The 15120-nt window shown below is 36.8% G+C and overlaps 1 protein-coding gene across 4 annotated transcripts in view; it reads left to right on the top strand.

Moving 5' to 3' along the window:
• Window positions 1-15120, top strand: part of LOC108780678 (protein FAM46C) — a 126318-nt gene that overhangs the window by 55596 nt on the left and 55602 nt on the right. The window contains exon 1 of one of the 4 annotated variants that reach the window (XM_018548480.1): window positions 14124-14822. The exons of 2 other annotated variants lie outside the window; for them this stretch is intronic. The gene's annotated coding sequence lies outside the window, so the exon portion shown is untranslated. Of the gene's footprint in view, window positions 1-14123; window positions 14823-15120 lie in introns of those variants that run through there. One more of the 4 variants, XM_018548484.1, reaches the window with a different exon arrangement.

Raw genomic sequence — 15120 nt, 5'->3', positions numbered from 1 at the left:
TTGTTTGTAATAGTTTTTATACGTCCGATAAAATTCTATTAATAAAATCTGGAACCGAACGTGTTATTATTAACTGCGAATTGCAAATTTGATCTTCGGACATGAAAACAACCGAATGTTTATCATGATCAATTTGATTATCATGTCGTATCATTATGCATTTTACGTAATAAGTCCATTATGTTTTTTATCAAATATTATTTCATTAATAATCTCGCTTATAATAAACAGAAATTATAACAGGAGAATAGGACATAAAAAGAAGAGAAGAAGAATTTAAAACGAAAAATTATAAGAAGTTGCCTTCATGAAACAAAAATCCCACACTGATTATACACGAAATATCATAAAAGATTCCAATAGTAAAACCAAAAACCAAAATGATACGTGATGCATCGCATTTTGTTTAAAAAAAGTACATCGGCGATCACAGTTACTTAAGTTGTCATTTGATGATGAATGGTGGGTTGGCGCCTGGAAAGCAGCAACTATAATCAGCAACAGGTGTCGTACGAGAACCCGCAGTGCAGGTAAATTGATCATAGGGATCACGAAAGCGAAAGCGCGTATAGAATTTTGTCGTATCGTTCATTGATTGACTTATTCCGCAAAATATTTCTGTACTACCTTCTCGGATAAGGATAAATGTTGAAATACACGTCTCTCGGTAGATTGAGATACAGAGAAGCTAAACTAGTCTTTTTTCGAAGACTGTATGAGGTGTCACGTTGTTACTAGATTAGATTTCAACGAGAGATCGTTAACATCAATTAAGAGACTTCGCGCACACATCTCTTTAGTATTTTTAAAATTTATTATCTCGACTAACACAAATGCTGTTTTGTATATTTTACAAAACTTTGTTGACGATTATGTTCTTCTTGTGGATTTTATTTTATCCAAGATATCACTTAATTTCTTGTTCCTTTTTGTAAAACGTATAATTTTTTCATTATACATATATATTATCTTTTACTGTCGAATTTTTATTGTGTTTTTATTTGATTTTGGTAAATATAATTTGAACAAAAGAAAAAATTGTCTAAAACAAAATATTTTTAAGATTACATTTTTTCTCTTTTCTATTTTAAAAAGGCTCTATTTTCAATTATATAAATTCTGCTTTCTGTCTTATAAATCTATTCGGTTATAGAGATTTTATGAATTAAAGCAACGAGTTAATTAGACTATAAGAAGTTATTATAAAACTTCTTAATTCCATTGAATATTTTAATGTAACATATATTGATTAATATATATTCTTTAATATGATATATTTCCCTAAAGCTTCCATTTCACAATATCTACATTGCATGCTGCACATTTAAATTAGTCTTCAACGTTCCTGATGAGGTGTCGCATATAAGCACATAATTTATGTCTTACTCGAGCCCAGATTAGCACGCGTTTGTTATTTCCCATAATTAACCAAGCTGTATATATCTGTCCACATTGCGAGTAACATCCAACATTGTTGTAGTAAAACTCCTCTTAAGTATAGCGACTGCAATGGCTTTATTATTCAAATCGGATAACTTCGTTAGGAGCGAGAGATGAAAGAAAAAGTTAACATCAATGCCGGTAACGCGTTCACTGAGGATTTCAATAATATCCTTGAGACACCAAGTCTCGTTCTAGCGCGCTCGAGTTTACTCTAAATTTCTCCAACCTTCGCGAGGATCGTTATCGTATACCGCGAACTTGAGAATCTTACACATGAATAGAAAACTAGGATTCCAAGTGAGAGCGTTCGCATAATGCATTATACAAATCTGACTGTAGACTTAATTAACCTTTGATTTGCTCAGTTGAGATGCAAAAGAGCTTGTTTGAACGTACAAGATGTATAATTCACTATTATCTCTTCATATATTTGTCAGTTTTATATTATTACATTTTTATATTGCGTCAAATAGTATTTATGTTTTATCAAGTTGTATGTATAAAAAAATTCTATATATTTTATATTTTAATTATATACATGTTTTATTTTATATAAACATATATATATTTTTATTTATGTAATTTTATCGTTACATTTTTTATAAGACGCTGACTTCATGAGACTATAACGTAAAAATACATTTGATGTGAACATTTAACAACGTAAGAAAGTTATCAATTTAAAAATTGTGATTTACGTTAAAACACAAGATTTATGTTAGAAAAACGTGCACGTGATTTAAAACTGTCACACTTCCGGTTTATTTAAAAATATTGTACGTTTTCTTCATACCGGAAATCTGAAGATTCTTTGTAATTGATATCTTTTTGTAAAAGTCAAACGATTATACACATTTAATAAGTCGCAAGTGACCTTCTGCGAAGAAAGGTCATAATCCTCGTTATGATGAAGTAAATTATAAGAATTAGTTAGGCATTACGTGTTGCGAGCATTCAATTTGGCGAAAGAAATAAACTTCAGGAGGATAGATAAATGCGAAGTAAAAGTACTCGGAGAATTTATTATAAGTAACTTTTTGCGAGTACAAAGTAGATACGATTTAATACATTAAGATTAGAGATACATTCATACATTTACATATTTAATTCATGAATATTAACATCGTATTTACTTTTTGAACATATATGTACCACGTTTATGCGAAATGGGTAACTGCATGTACTCATAACTTTGACGAATTTTATTACAAGCCGAAAATTTTATGTCTTTCCTGAAGAGTGGTAGAAAATTGGGAAATATGTTTGTGGGTTTATAGAAATATAGCACTATTTTGTATATGAGGTATTCATTTATTAATGGCCGCATAAAAGTCTAGTTTATATTTAGTTTAATTAGTTTACGCTTGACTAAAGTTTTTGACGTTTCAGAAACTGGATTCACACTACTTTCAAAATAAACAGCTTATGTGTACTGGTGTTTATAGGAATAATTATCTGCTGTTTCGAACTCATTTTGTAAACAGTTGTCACTCACAAGAACGCATAGTTCATTTTGATAACATTTTCGATAATCATCCGATTTCTTTTCGCCACGAGAAGGACGTTCTACCGAAACAATAATGTACAGAATGTTTTTCCTTTTAGAGTTTAAGGGTACCCCGCAATTTCGCGATGAGGAAAGCTTTTTAGGTAATGAAGTTAATCGTTGGAATCTCGCGTTGCTGACGTAAATCCACCGACCAATTACTCGTTACGTACGTGCTTTTATCGCCTGTATCGTTACTTATTGTAATAACGCAAGCATAAAAGTACAAAAATACCTACGTACGTTCCACCGTTTCGCAATAGGAATTTTTTTTCCCAATATTTCCAACGCTTGGCATTATCTATGAAAGTACCGGCCGCTTTAAACGAAGTGAAATACACGCACTCGCTTATCATCGATTGCATTCCCACTAACGCTACTATGGTGTTGTGCAAGATTGTCTCACCTACCATAACGCTCGCGATTTACAGAATTATCTTACGCAAGGTACCGCAAGTTACACGTATAAAATGGTTTTAGTGAAGGTTGCTGAATTGATTTCGGTATGTGGACATTAGTCAAAGTCAAATTACTGTGCTTGAAAATCTATTATATAGTCATACACAATAGAGAGAACGTCATACACAATGCAAAGTGTACATCGTAATTATTTATCGTTATATATAAAATTAAATAATTTCTATTCTTATCTTTTTTTAAATCTAAGATATTAAAAAAAAATTATCGTAAAAACATATATATTTTCAAACTTATGTAGCATAATTGTCTCTTCAAATGATTTATTATTAATGTGCCATTTATTATGAATGCAATGAATGTAAAAATATTTGTACACACAAGGGCGATAAAGCTTTTTAAAACATCTTATATTTAGAAAGTAATTATAGTTACTTATTTGTGACATACGATAACGTTTTGTTCTAATATAAACAAAGTTAAATTTTTCAACTTTTTTGTACCTAAATAACATAATTTTTCATTTTTTCGCTCATTATAGGATAGATAATATATTTTAATTATTACATCTTTTTAGGTAAAATAATTTTGAGAAATATACGATCTATTTTATTCTTTATTAAGTTGCAAATTAATATTTAGATACACATTTAAAAAAATTTTTTAAAAAGATATTTTCCCTGTGCGTATTTTTTGCATTCACTATATAATGTTTATTTTTCTATATGCAATGTTTATATACATTATACACACATGTATTCATATATCATTTATAAAATTTTGATTGTTAAACATAACGTTGTAAATATCAAGGAATCTCACTAATCATATAAAAAATTAGGTCCTAATGAAGTTAGTTTTCACACATTTAGCTTATAATGTGGTGAATAATAAATATCATGGACATAAGGTTTAATAATGAATAGTTTTTGAACTGTGATGTTTTATGACTGCAAGTTTTACATCTATGATACATCATAGTTCAAAAACTACCCATTGAGCCCTACGACATCATCTATCGAGCTACGTTATATGTGAAATGAAAACTAACCCATTTCGATTTGGGACCCAATTTTTCATATAATTAATACGAGGTCTTTTAACGAACATAATCGATAAAAGTTAGGAGAAATTTATGAAGAGAACGATTAAAGGAATTTATCAAGAGCGATAGTTCTCCGCTCCTAAAATTCTCACGAAGATCCGAATTGCTCGAAGGGGCCACAGTCTACGCCCTACGGCACAGGTATATAACGCGATAAGATCTGGAACGCTCTGTACAAGTTACACCGACGGCGCAGTTGTTGAAACGATATAAATTCTATGGACGATGAAACACTCGCATGCGATCAGGCCGGCCGCGGGTCATTGATTTAGCTGACGACCGCGCTCTCGTATACCCGCGAGAAGTAGCACCGGCTGTTATACATTATGCAAAACTTTTTCCTAACCGACTGCGACTCGCAACCGTTACGTCTGTATGCCGTTGCCATTGCCGATTGGATAAACGTTTCTCGCGTTCCTGCGAAAACCACCGCGATCTCTCTCTCCGTGTTCCTAGCCGGTATACCGCACCTGGCAGAACCGCTAAAAACGCCGCGCCGCGCGCCGGTCTACACAATACGGCGCTTCGCTTGCGAAAACGTAATTGTGAGCACACAACATAAAGCACGCGGTCGTCATTGTCGTTGCGTTGTTTCGACATTATCCCCGGTATAATTTGCCGATTCCGTTGCGTTCGTTTATCAATCGGTGCGAATTGCGATACGCGCGGCTTGAGATCTCGCTGTTATACGAGTCGCATTGGTTGGTAATACAATCCCACGGAAAAGTGCCACATCGATCATTTTACAGTATATACTCGTAACCGATTGACCTATGCCGACGTCGAGTGTTGCAGTCGTTTTTCTCATACCCAGCAGCTTATCGAACGGCGGTCAGTATATCGTCTGTACAGGCTGCCCCACGACGATTCCCCCGCGTAATGGATTCCTCCGGCGAATTGCGCGGGTGGACTTACACGGTTACACCCGCGTGCGTTGGACAAAAATAAGTAAAGTCTTTAACCCTTGAAGAAGGAAGTTCCCCAGAAGTTAACTTCGCGAAACAAACAATCGCGTAGCTATAGACTTCTCGCAACAGCGTTTACCTAAATCTAACTTCTCAACGCAACATTTAACACGGTATTTAGAAATAATGTACACTGAGTCATTGTCGTCGAGTTAATCAGCTGATTGGAAAGAGATGAAATGTTAATTGAGAACTTTTGTGCTGACAAAGGGAATATACGCTATATTCCAAAAGTGATGTAAAAAAAACTGTAGCATTATCAATCGAAATATTATGCTGGTAACAAATACTCGTAAAGGTGGTCTTAGAATTCTATATATGAATTCTGTACCTGACTTGAGCCGGAACGTGTTTAATCATTTTAACATAAAATATCTCGAGAATGCATTTTTTAAAAATAAATGTTTCAAATAAAAGATGTAGAATTTAAAAAGGACTATTAGATAAGCTATTTAGATTTTTGGTCCAGCGCTTTATTGAGCTCAAGTTCTTACTTTTACTTTTTTTTTTAATGCATTGGTCTCAAGATATTTTGTATCTAAGTTAAAATGGCCAAACATGTTCCAACCTAACTCGGGTATAGAATTCATAGAATTCCAAGATTTGCTCATCTGGAATACCTATTTCAAATGTGATCCTTCAGTTGATGGCGTTAAGTATATCACATTTTGCAATATAACATGCTTCCTTGCGCGGTATCTTGAATTTTGATGCCACGTGGAATCGTAAATAATAAGGAGAGTTTGCGACAATTTTTTAAGTATTACGAGTAAGGTTTTTGATGTAAATGGTTCGAGAGCCCTCTTTCATCATGTAGAAAACGTAAGCGAAATAGAGGGATCGGTGACGCATATCGAGTTACGATTTCAATTGGGTTGACGAAAGGGATCGCTCTTTTTTTTTTTTTTTTCATGTTATTAGAGAAGCCCGCGTGCAGCTCTGATCGATAAACCTGATGACCTTGATATACACCAGACTTTTCTAACGAAGTAAAAGTGGGCTGCGAACCGACGAGAACGTCGGACGGGGAGACCGCCTTTGTAGGGGTTTTAAGAAATTATCGTTGCCGCCAACGGCGCGGTGTATGAAATTTTGCCGCTGCCTGACTGTTCAACGAGCGAAAATAACCGGCATTTCTGCGAGCGATCTAGTTTATCTCTCTCGTAGAAGTTGCCGGATGACAAATAATGTTTACTAGTGAAGCAGCCGCGCGTTGTGCGTAATTTTCGATAATACAATAGCGATTACATAACACATGATGGATGAACGATGTAGCGAGAAGCTTAATGGGACGAGAAATGTAATTTTTTACTTAACGTTCGCGATATTTTTATATCGCATTTTTGCATCTATGTCATACATATATATAACAAATTTCATATACGTATTTTATGTAACAAAGAATAGGGGAAATATATGTATCGTGCCTGCAGAACGCAAACTATATAGCATTACATCAACGTTATTTTCCTCGATAATGTAACAACCGTTACGTATAACATGTGTTATATACATTTACATTATACGAGTGGGAAATTATTATTATATGGATGTAATGTTACTGTTTGTGTTCTGCGAGTATCGTTACTTAGATTAAAATCGGAATTAATAGATATGTAAGAATCTACGTAGATCAAGTTTATTTTTTAACCTGGATTTTTTATGCATTGCTCTGAAAAAAAAAAAAAAAATAATAAATTTCTACCTTCTAATAATACAGTATGTCACTTTTGTATCACGTTAGCCTATATATAGAACAGAGATAATTAAGCACCACGAAGCACACCGCGAGTCGCGAGAATGCCGGTGGCGGCGGAAAACGCTCTAGAGATTGATCTTGTCGATCTTGCTCTCCACCCTGCCGCGGCAAGAGAGTCGCCGCAAACGCGTATTCAAGGCCGCTCGAGGCCGGGATCGAGAGGCTCGAATTCGTCGCGTTGATCTCGCGGGCGCGCGATAGAGAAGAAGGAAACTCTCTCGCGAGAGAAACGTGCGTCCGTGTTCCTCTCCTTCGCGTCTACGCCTGTGCCGCCCTCTTTCTCCTTCGTTCTCCTTTCCTCATCTGCCTTTCCGTCTGCCTCCGTCTCGCTCCAACATTTTCTTTCTCTCGGCGCGATAAACCGAGCGCAAACGTCCTTGACGGTCGCTGTAGCGACGGCGCGCAGCGCAACGCGGCGGCGTTGCATGTCGTTGCGCTTGTGCGCAACTTCCACGCTCCGCTCCTCTCTTCGGATGTCTTTCTCTCTCTCTCTCTCTCTCTCTTAATGCACGCCACAAGTCACGAGCAACTCTCCACTTCACCACGCACGCGGTTGCTGCCGTGCGCGCACGTTACGTCATCAACACCTTCACTTCGCTCGCTCTGTCCGAGCGCGACGACGCGATCTCTCGTCGTCCCTCGGTCTGCGTTCGCGTCCCAGTGCACCGGGTCTTACAATTAGAATTAGCGTCATTAGTTTCGAGATAGTTATACTTGGATTTAATTTTCTTGTTAACTGTTCAATTAAAGCAACGCATTGAAATTTAACAGATTTTAATGTCTCGTACTGTCATGATTTCTTACAAGTCATAATCAAAAAGTTAAAAACAATTGCTCAGAAATACATTTCGAAGAATCTGAAATATCTAATGATTAAACTTTTTACTTTGTCCAATTTGAAAAAAAAAAAGACTTGAAAACATTGAATGTATTGTTGTGAAACTCGCTTATTTCTCAACGTATAATATTTTAATATGTTTCTTTTATAATGTGCTTTTAGATTTATTATTATATTATTAGGTATATACACACACATATAGTAGTATTGTTTAAGAGAAGAGAAAATTGCAAATCCCCTTCTGATATCAACAAGAACCATACGTATACAGAAATTAAAGCTTACGGCTTAACCGAAGCTACTTTCTTGGACATTACATTACCTGATTCTGAAAGCTTTATTAACCGCGGTGCAAAGTTACCGTCGTAGGTGTGTAATCCTATCTTGTGTGCTCTAGTTTCGTGTAAATTACAAATTGAATACGTGCACAGAGACTTAACTCGAACGGGATAAGAGAATGATTTTACGGTAGCTTTGAATTGCACTGCATTATCTGTTCGATCTATTGAATATTGCGAATTAACTCAGCGAAATTAATTTTGTCCATTTTTATTCATTTAGTAGCTGTACAGGGTGTCCCAAAATTCGTAATACTATAGCAAAACGGTTCTCGAAAAATTAAGTCAAAAGTATTCGTAAATTATCATTTTAAACAGTCGTTTTTTAGATAACAAGAGTTTAAATATGTTTAATTAGACTGTCTAAGGCGTCGAGTGGCTCACCGCTCCGTGCGATTGACTCGCGATCTGTAGACCCGAGTTCAAAATCCCACGTGCACCCAAACGCGATTTTTTGCGTTTAATGAGCCAAAAAATGGCTCCACCTGGTGATCAAAAGATCTATGATCATCAGCGCCGTTCGGATTCGGCGTTAAACTGTAGGTCCTATACATCAGTATACATATCAGTAGATCTTTGTCTCTAATATCTGACTGAGGTAGGATTCTGTGGATCAATCACCCGAAAAACAGTCTGATTCGAGAAACGAATATAGGCCTCGGACAAAAGAGGAAGAGTCCTATAGATGTCCTATGCTCCACATAAGGAGATAAAAGGAGTCATATTATTTATTATTATTATTAATTAGACTGTCTAGACTATGTTGAGATGGCTACATGTACATTGATCACACGAGTTTAGGGAGCGCTGACGAGCGCGCACTTTATCTTGTTCATCAACATTTACTGTAGTCTGTAATTGGTCGTATTAAACTCTTATGTCTTAGAAACTATTGCTTAATATAAAAATTTACAAATAACTTTTTTTTTTACTTAATTTAAAAAAAATTTTCTTGCTGCAGTATTTTGAGTCGCGAATTTTAGACCACCCTGTGTATGCATGATAGAATATTTCACAACTCTCTCTCTTCAATTATATACCGTAAATTATTTTTAAATAAAAGACTAGAGAATTTTTTAATATAAATTTTAAATAGATAAAACAGATATAATATAGGATTTCTATAATATGAAAGAAGAGCACAGTTCTTGCAATTTTTAAATTTTTATACCTTTAGTCGGGTAAAAAAAAATTAAAACATTTTTAAATCATTGCAAGCTCGTCGAGGGCTAAAAGTTTAGATAAATTCTTCAAGTAGAATTATCCACAAAATTAGATAATTAGCGCGACTCTGTTGCTTATACTTAAACGTCATCGATCGCAAACATTTAATAGGAATCTCTCCATATAGACATATTTTTTTTTTACAAATTCCTCTTTTATGCGAGAAGACGCGTGCAGAACCGCCACCGACTTTGTGGATATCTAAAAAATTTATCATTGCTTCCTTACATTCTTTGCCTAACGATGAATGGCAGGATTGTTACATCGGCAGTATAGCGCGTCCGAGAATAGATTAACCGCCGCTTCGATTTAAAAGCACGACCAACACTATGACGTGAAAGTAACGATCTGATGTCTCGAGTCAATAACCTGCAATAACTGTTTGACCTAAAATTGTCTTTGGAACCCTGGAAGAGTTTTTCTTTTCCACGGACAGTCGGAACTCACGACGTTCTACCTGCCGCGACGACTATCTTCCGCCCGCTTTTAAATTATTCCATTCTGAAATACATTAATGAGACATTACTTAGTCCACTTATAGATTAAATTTAATATCGTTTGCATATATTGTCTTATATATACATGTCATATCATGTCGAACTGCACGACTGCGATTCGTTTCCGCAGATCCGATGTTCTACTTGCGTCGTCCTTCTAAACGCAGTTTCTTTCCTGGGTCCTCTCTCTCTCTTTTTTCAATAATCATAAATATCTATTCTCACTTATCACCTCGACAATACGCGGGAGGACTACCTGCCTCGTTATGAATAGTACATGAGTAAAAATGAATACAATCTTGCGTTTGGGAAATCCGGAATTTTAAGTGAGATAATATATGATCTAACACGCGTGAGATAGTAATGTTACTTCGACGTATGAGAAAACACGCTCAAATATATTTAAAGCATTCACAGTGGATTTTGTAAAACAAAAACACATGTAACGAAAAAACTTAACGAAAAAGAGTCATATTACATTCCGCCGATTTTAATCTGCTTCAAACGAGAGCTGCTTCTATCTCGAAACTTTCATTGTGCTTCTGTACTGAGAATTTCTACGGATGGGAGGCGACTCTATGCAGGATCTAGATACGGAAGAAAAACCCCGTTGTAAATATAAATTCCTTTCCATTCGTACGGTGTGCGTTTAATGACGTAATTTTAATACCAAACTTCCACAAGCAGAGTTTAATACCATAGTAAATACTCGCTATTAAAGTATGTACTTCTTAAGTTCAATCTACGTTTTATTCATACACTCATTGCCTTACTATGTTAAACTCATTGCAAACTTTTCGTACAATATTGACACACGGAATTTCTTATCCTTATATGTAAAATCCTGCAGATTATATTTTTTTTAACATTCTTGACACTCTCTTTCTAGTCTCTAATATATTAATGACGACTATTAATAATTTTTTTGGACAAACTTTTATAATTTGAGGAATTATCATATCGAATATATAAAATATAATTTTTAATATTAAATTGAAAATTGATTTTCGTAAATATTAATAAATCACACATTCAATTTTATATTTATTATATTAAATAATATATTAATTTTTTAATTTACTCCGGTTAAAGAAATGAAGATAGTTATGTGGAATTTTATACAAAGGAATTACTTTTGTCGCACGATGTTTTTCTGTATCTTGTTACTTTGTTTTCCACAATTTTTATTTATCTTTAAAAATAACAAATATCTAATCTAAATCTAATGTCTAATCTTGTTTAATCATTTACGTTTTTCTCACGTTTTTTTTATCTGCATAAAAATATTCACCCATTTCTCCTATCATATGAAAAGACACGTTGAAATATCGATTCAACACTAATTACATCAAATTAATCGCCATCAAGCGCTTCGATGTTAACTACATCCTATATGTTCTACGGCTTCCGCTTAGGTCAAGTCGTCATGATTGAACAACTGCTCGAACAACAATATTATAGGTATCCGAGGGGAATCCGGAAAATACGGTACATAACGTAAAGTAGGACAATAACTCTTGGTGCACGGAAGGACGTATTTAGCCTATAGGTTACGAGAAACAAATGGCTATAAGCTCTTATCTGACATCGACGTCTATAGTTCCACCGATTCTAGAAGCTGCTAGAACGCGTTACCTCTGCCCGCGGAATATGGACGTGAGAAGAAAGGACGACGCTATTTGAGAATTGCAACAATTTCGAAGATAAAGAGCGCAAACAAGGCCGCGTAACGACTCGAAGTTGTCCTACTTATAGGCAGAAGTAATTGATCCGGTTATTATGTAAGACCCGGGATAGAGAAACGTCGCGACATTGTCTCTCGCAGCGCGTAATACTCGCGTCGTCTCTGAAAATTATTATAATGCAGCACGTAGGATTTGATTACTCTGTTTACGGAAGTACGCGGAAAAATTTAAGCGTTCGGAAGTCTATAAAATTCATCGTTTCTCTGGGTATCATTGCTCATAAGTACAATTTCGATTCTAGGCCAAATTTGAAGGCTATGTCATTATATAGATATACAACAACCATTTACAGTTAAATTAACCGAGTACATTTTGTTACATAAGTATATTTAAAAAAAAAACCGAGTATAATTAAAAAAACCGTTTTTTAAGGATTATTGTATTATTTCAGTTTTTCAGGCTCGTATTAATCGGGAATTAAAATGATTGTGTTATTTTTTACGGACACTGTTACATTTATCTTGCGTGCTTAGAGCAAGTTAAAAAGCACTTTGAGTTTCTATATTTTTTTATATACTTTGTTCAAGAATTACGAACCAAATAAAATTTGATCATTCATTCTATCTCATAATCGATACAATATTGTATTTCACGATAGCCAAAAAATTGAAAGTGAATAATATATCATAAAGATTTCTCTCAAAATAAACATACGCGAATAATTGTCATAGCGACGCCAAATTTGCATAGAATGAATTTTGTACGCGTAATATGTACCGGCGTCGAGTACAGCCGAGCTCCTATCTAATTCTTTACGAGTGCATTTCGTCAAAACAGTTTCGCAATCGTAATTCCTCAAACGCAGGACGTAGACATTAAGAAACTTAAAACGCTTTTCAAGTCATCAGGCCGTGCGAGATTGCGCGGCAGAGCTCGCAAAATTTTGAGGAAAACAAAGATCGAGGTAATAACGCGTTCAGCGATACCGGAAAATCGCGGAAGTCTCAGCTCACCGATCGATCGCGCAACTCACGCCACTACTCGTGGCCTACTCTCTCTTTCGGGCACCATCCGCGATCCCACGAGCGGCGAAGAGCCCCGCTCCGCGCGCGAAAGAGATAGGCAGATAGATAGCTTTATTTATCACGCGCTCTAAGATAAGTCTTCAACATTACGATAAACATGAAGGCGTGAAAACAGTAGAACGAAATATTATTAAAAAAAGGAAAATAACGAAAAATACACACATAATATACATTATATATATATATATATATATATATATATAATTATAGAGAGAGAGAGAGAGAGAACCTGAGCCTTACGCAAGTTTGCGTTACGCGTTGCGTGACGTGCTCGCGAGAGGAAAATCGAGAGAACGACAAAAAGTGCGCGGCGGCAGTTAGAAGACAATGGAATGCAAAGTTGGGTTCGTTCAATTGCTACATTTGGCAGAAAGAACAGCTGTCTAACAAGCGTAGGATTTTTTAATGTGATTGGTTCTTGCCTTTAGGTCTTCACTAAAGCTAAATGCGTAATCAAGTGTATCAAGGGTGTTTTTCATCAACCTCTGCTTGAGTTAATCGACGATTGACTCGCAAACTAATGGTAGTTCAGAATTTTTTCTCCTTTTTTCTCTTCTGGGAAGAAACACGCGAAACTGTGGTTCATTGTTTCGGTACGGCACGAATTTATGTATAATTAATTTACATACGTATTTGTGATTCTGTAAACCCCGCGTGTCGAAATCTTATTTGGCGCGCGGCTCAAATTTTGTATGCCAAATCTTTGATTACATTGAACAAACGTTTAATTAGCATTACTTCACTAATTCATTTGATAATCATCGTAACGATTAACCCCTCTTAATTAACAGAAACAAAGTAACATTGCGAAATGTACAGAAATCTATATTTCTACATCACAATCCTGATTTTTTTTATCCCAACCGATATACGTAGCGAAATAAAAGTTGATATATATATGATACATTCAATAAAATAATCATACATTCGTAGAGAATCGCGCGTTTTTATCTGAAAACTGTAGGACACTTCGAACTTATACGAGCGGTAGTATTTTATAATAAACAGAGATCGGATCTCTCTCGAGTCGCGTCGCTACTCTCGCGAGCGTGTGTGGGCGCGCGGCGTCACACACGCGGGGTACGGCGACGAGGACACCGCGCGGGCCGGCCGGAGTGGGGGGGAGGGGGGTGGGAGTGTGACGCCGGAGTGCGTACGCGCCAGCGCGTTCGGAGTCATACGCGTCGCTGTCAGTGTCAGTTGGTTCGCCGCGGCGACTGGTTGGTGGTCGTAGACGTGTTTAAAACTGAGCCCTCTTCGTTCGGCACGTACACGGTTTTTTCTTTCCCTTTGCGCGCATCTTGCCCCCCGGCCGAGTAAAAACGTATAAAACGTTTTTTTCCCGGTTCCTCCGGCAAGCGCGCGCGAGAACGGAGCGGCGGGCGGCTCGTGAACCGATTCCGGGGGGGACGGAACGGAAACCCGGCTACGAGAACTACTCTCTGGGAGTTGTTGTCCACGAGCTCCGGAGCGGAGACCGGCCTGCCCGTCGACGGAGACGGGCAGCGAGAGAGAGAGAGAGAGAGAGACGTTACTGCAGATCTCTTATACGAACGCGAAAGACAGCCAAGTTCTCTCGGCGGTGTTCTCGTTCACGCGCGATTCGACTCCTGGTGGCGCGACGAGAGCTCGACCGGTTCGAGAACGGTGCGCACTTACGTTTCTCTTGTACATTCGGCGAGCCCTGTATCCGTCGCACACATCGAGAAGAAGCGGCACGTTGAAGTGCGCGGGAGCCTCTAATCGGCGTTTATACGCAATTCAGAGGCGTCGTTGATTGAGTAGCGAAAATCTCGGACCGGATGTTGATATCTGCATACTTATATATGACAACACACTCCGACCTCACGAAAGATCAGTGAAACGTGCCGTGACCTAAGTGTCCCGACGTCAACAAGGAGCAGAAGGCTTGTACGTATCGTAAGTATCGCACTCTCATTGATCTTCGTTCGCCATATGTTCTTCCTTCGTATACCCGATCCTCGCGACTTTGGCGAATTTGGCGACGAGATAATCAGATTTGGAGAATAAGGGATTATCGATTATCATCGATAGCCATTCGATCGGCATCTCGAAGATATAATAACACGCTAACTTCGCGGTGGTTCGTTTCAATTCGAGATATTCCATTTATAATGCAGATTAACTTTAATCTGGATTCAACGAATTCTTTTCGAATTCTTAGAACTCGAGAAAGGCGAAGGGTAGGTTGAATCGA

The sequence above is a fragment of the Cyphomyrmex costatus genome, unplaced genomic scaffold, assembly GCF_001594065.2.
Source record: "Cyphomyrmex costatus isolate MS0001 unplaced genomic scaffold, Ccosl1.0 scaffold72, whole genome shotgun sequence".
Lineage (NCBI taxonomy): Eukaryota > Metazoa > Arthropoda > Insecta > Hymenoptera > Formicidae > Cyphomyrmex > Cyphomyrmex costatus.
The sequence above is the reverse complement of the archived record's forward strand: the minus strand, read 5'-3'. Positions and strand labels throughout refer to the sequence as shown.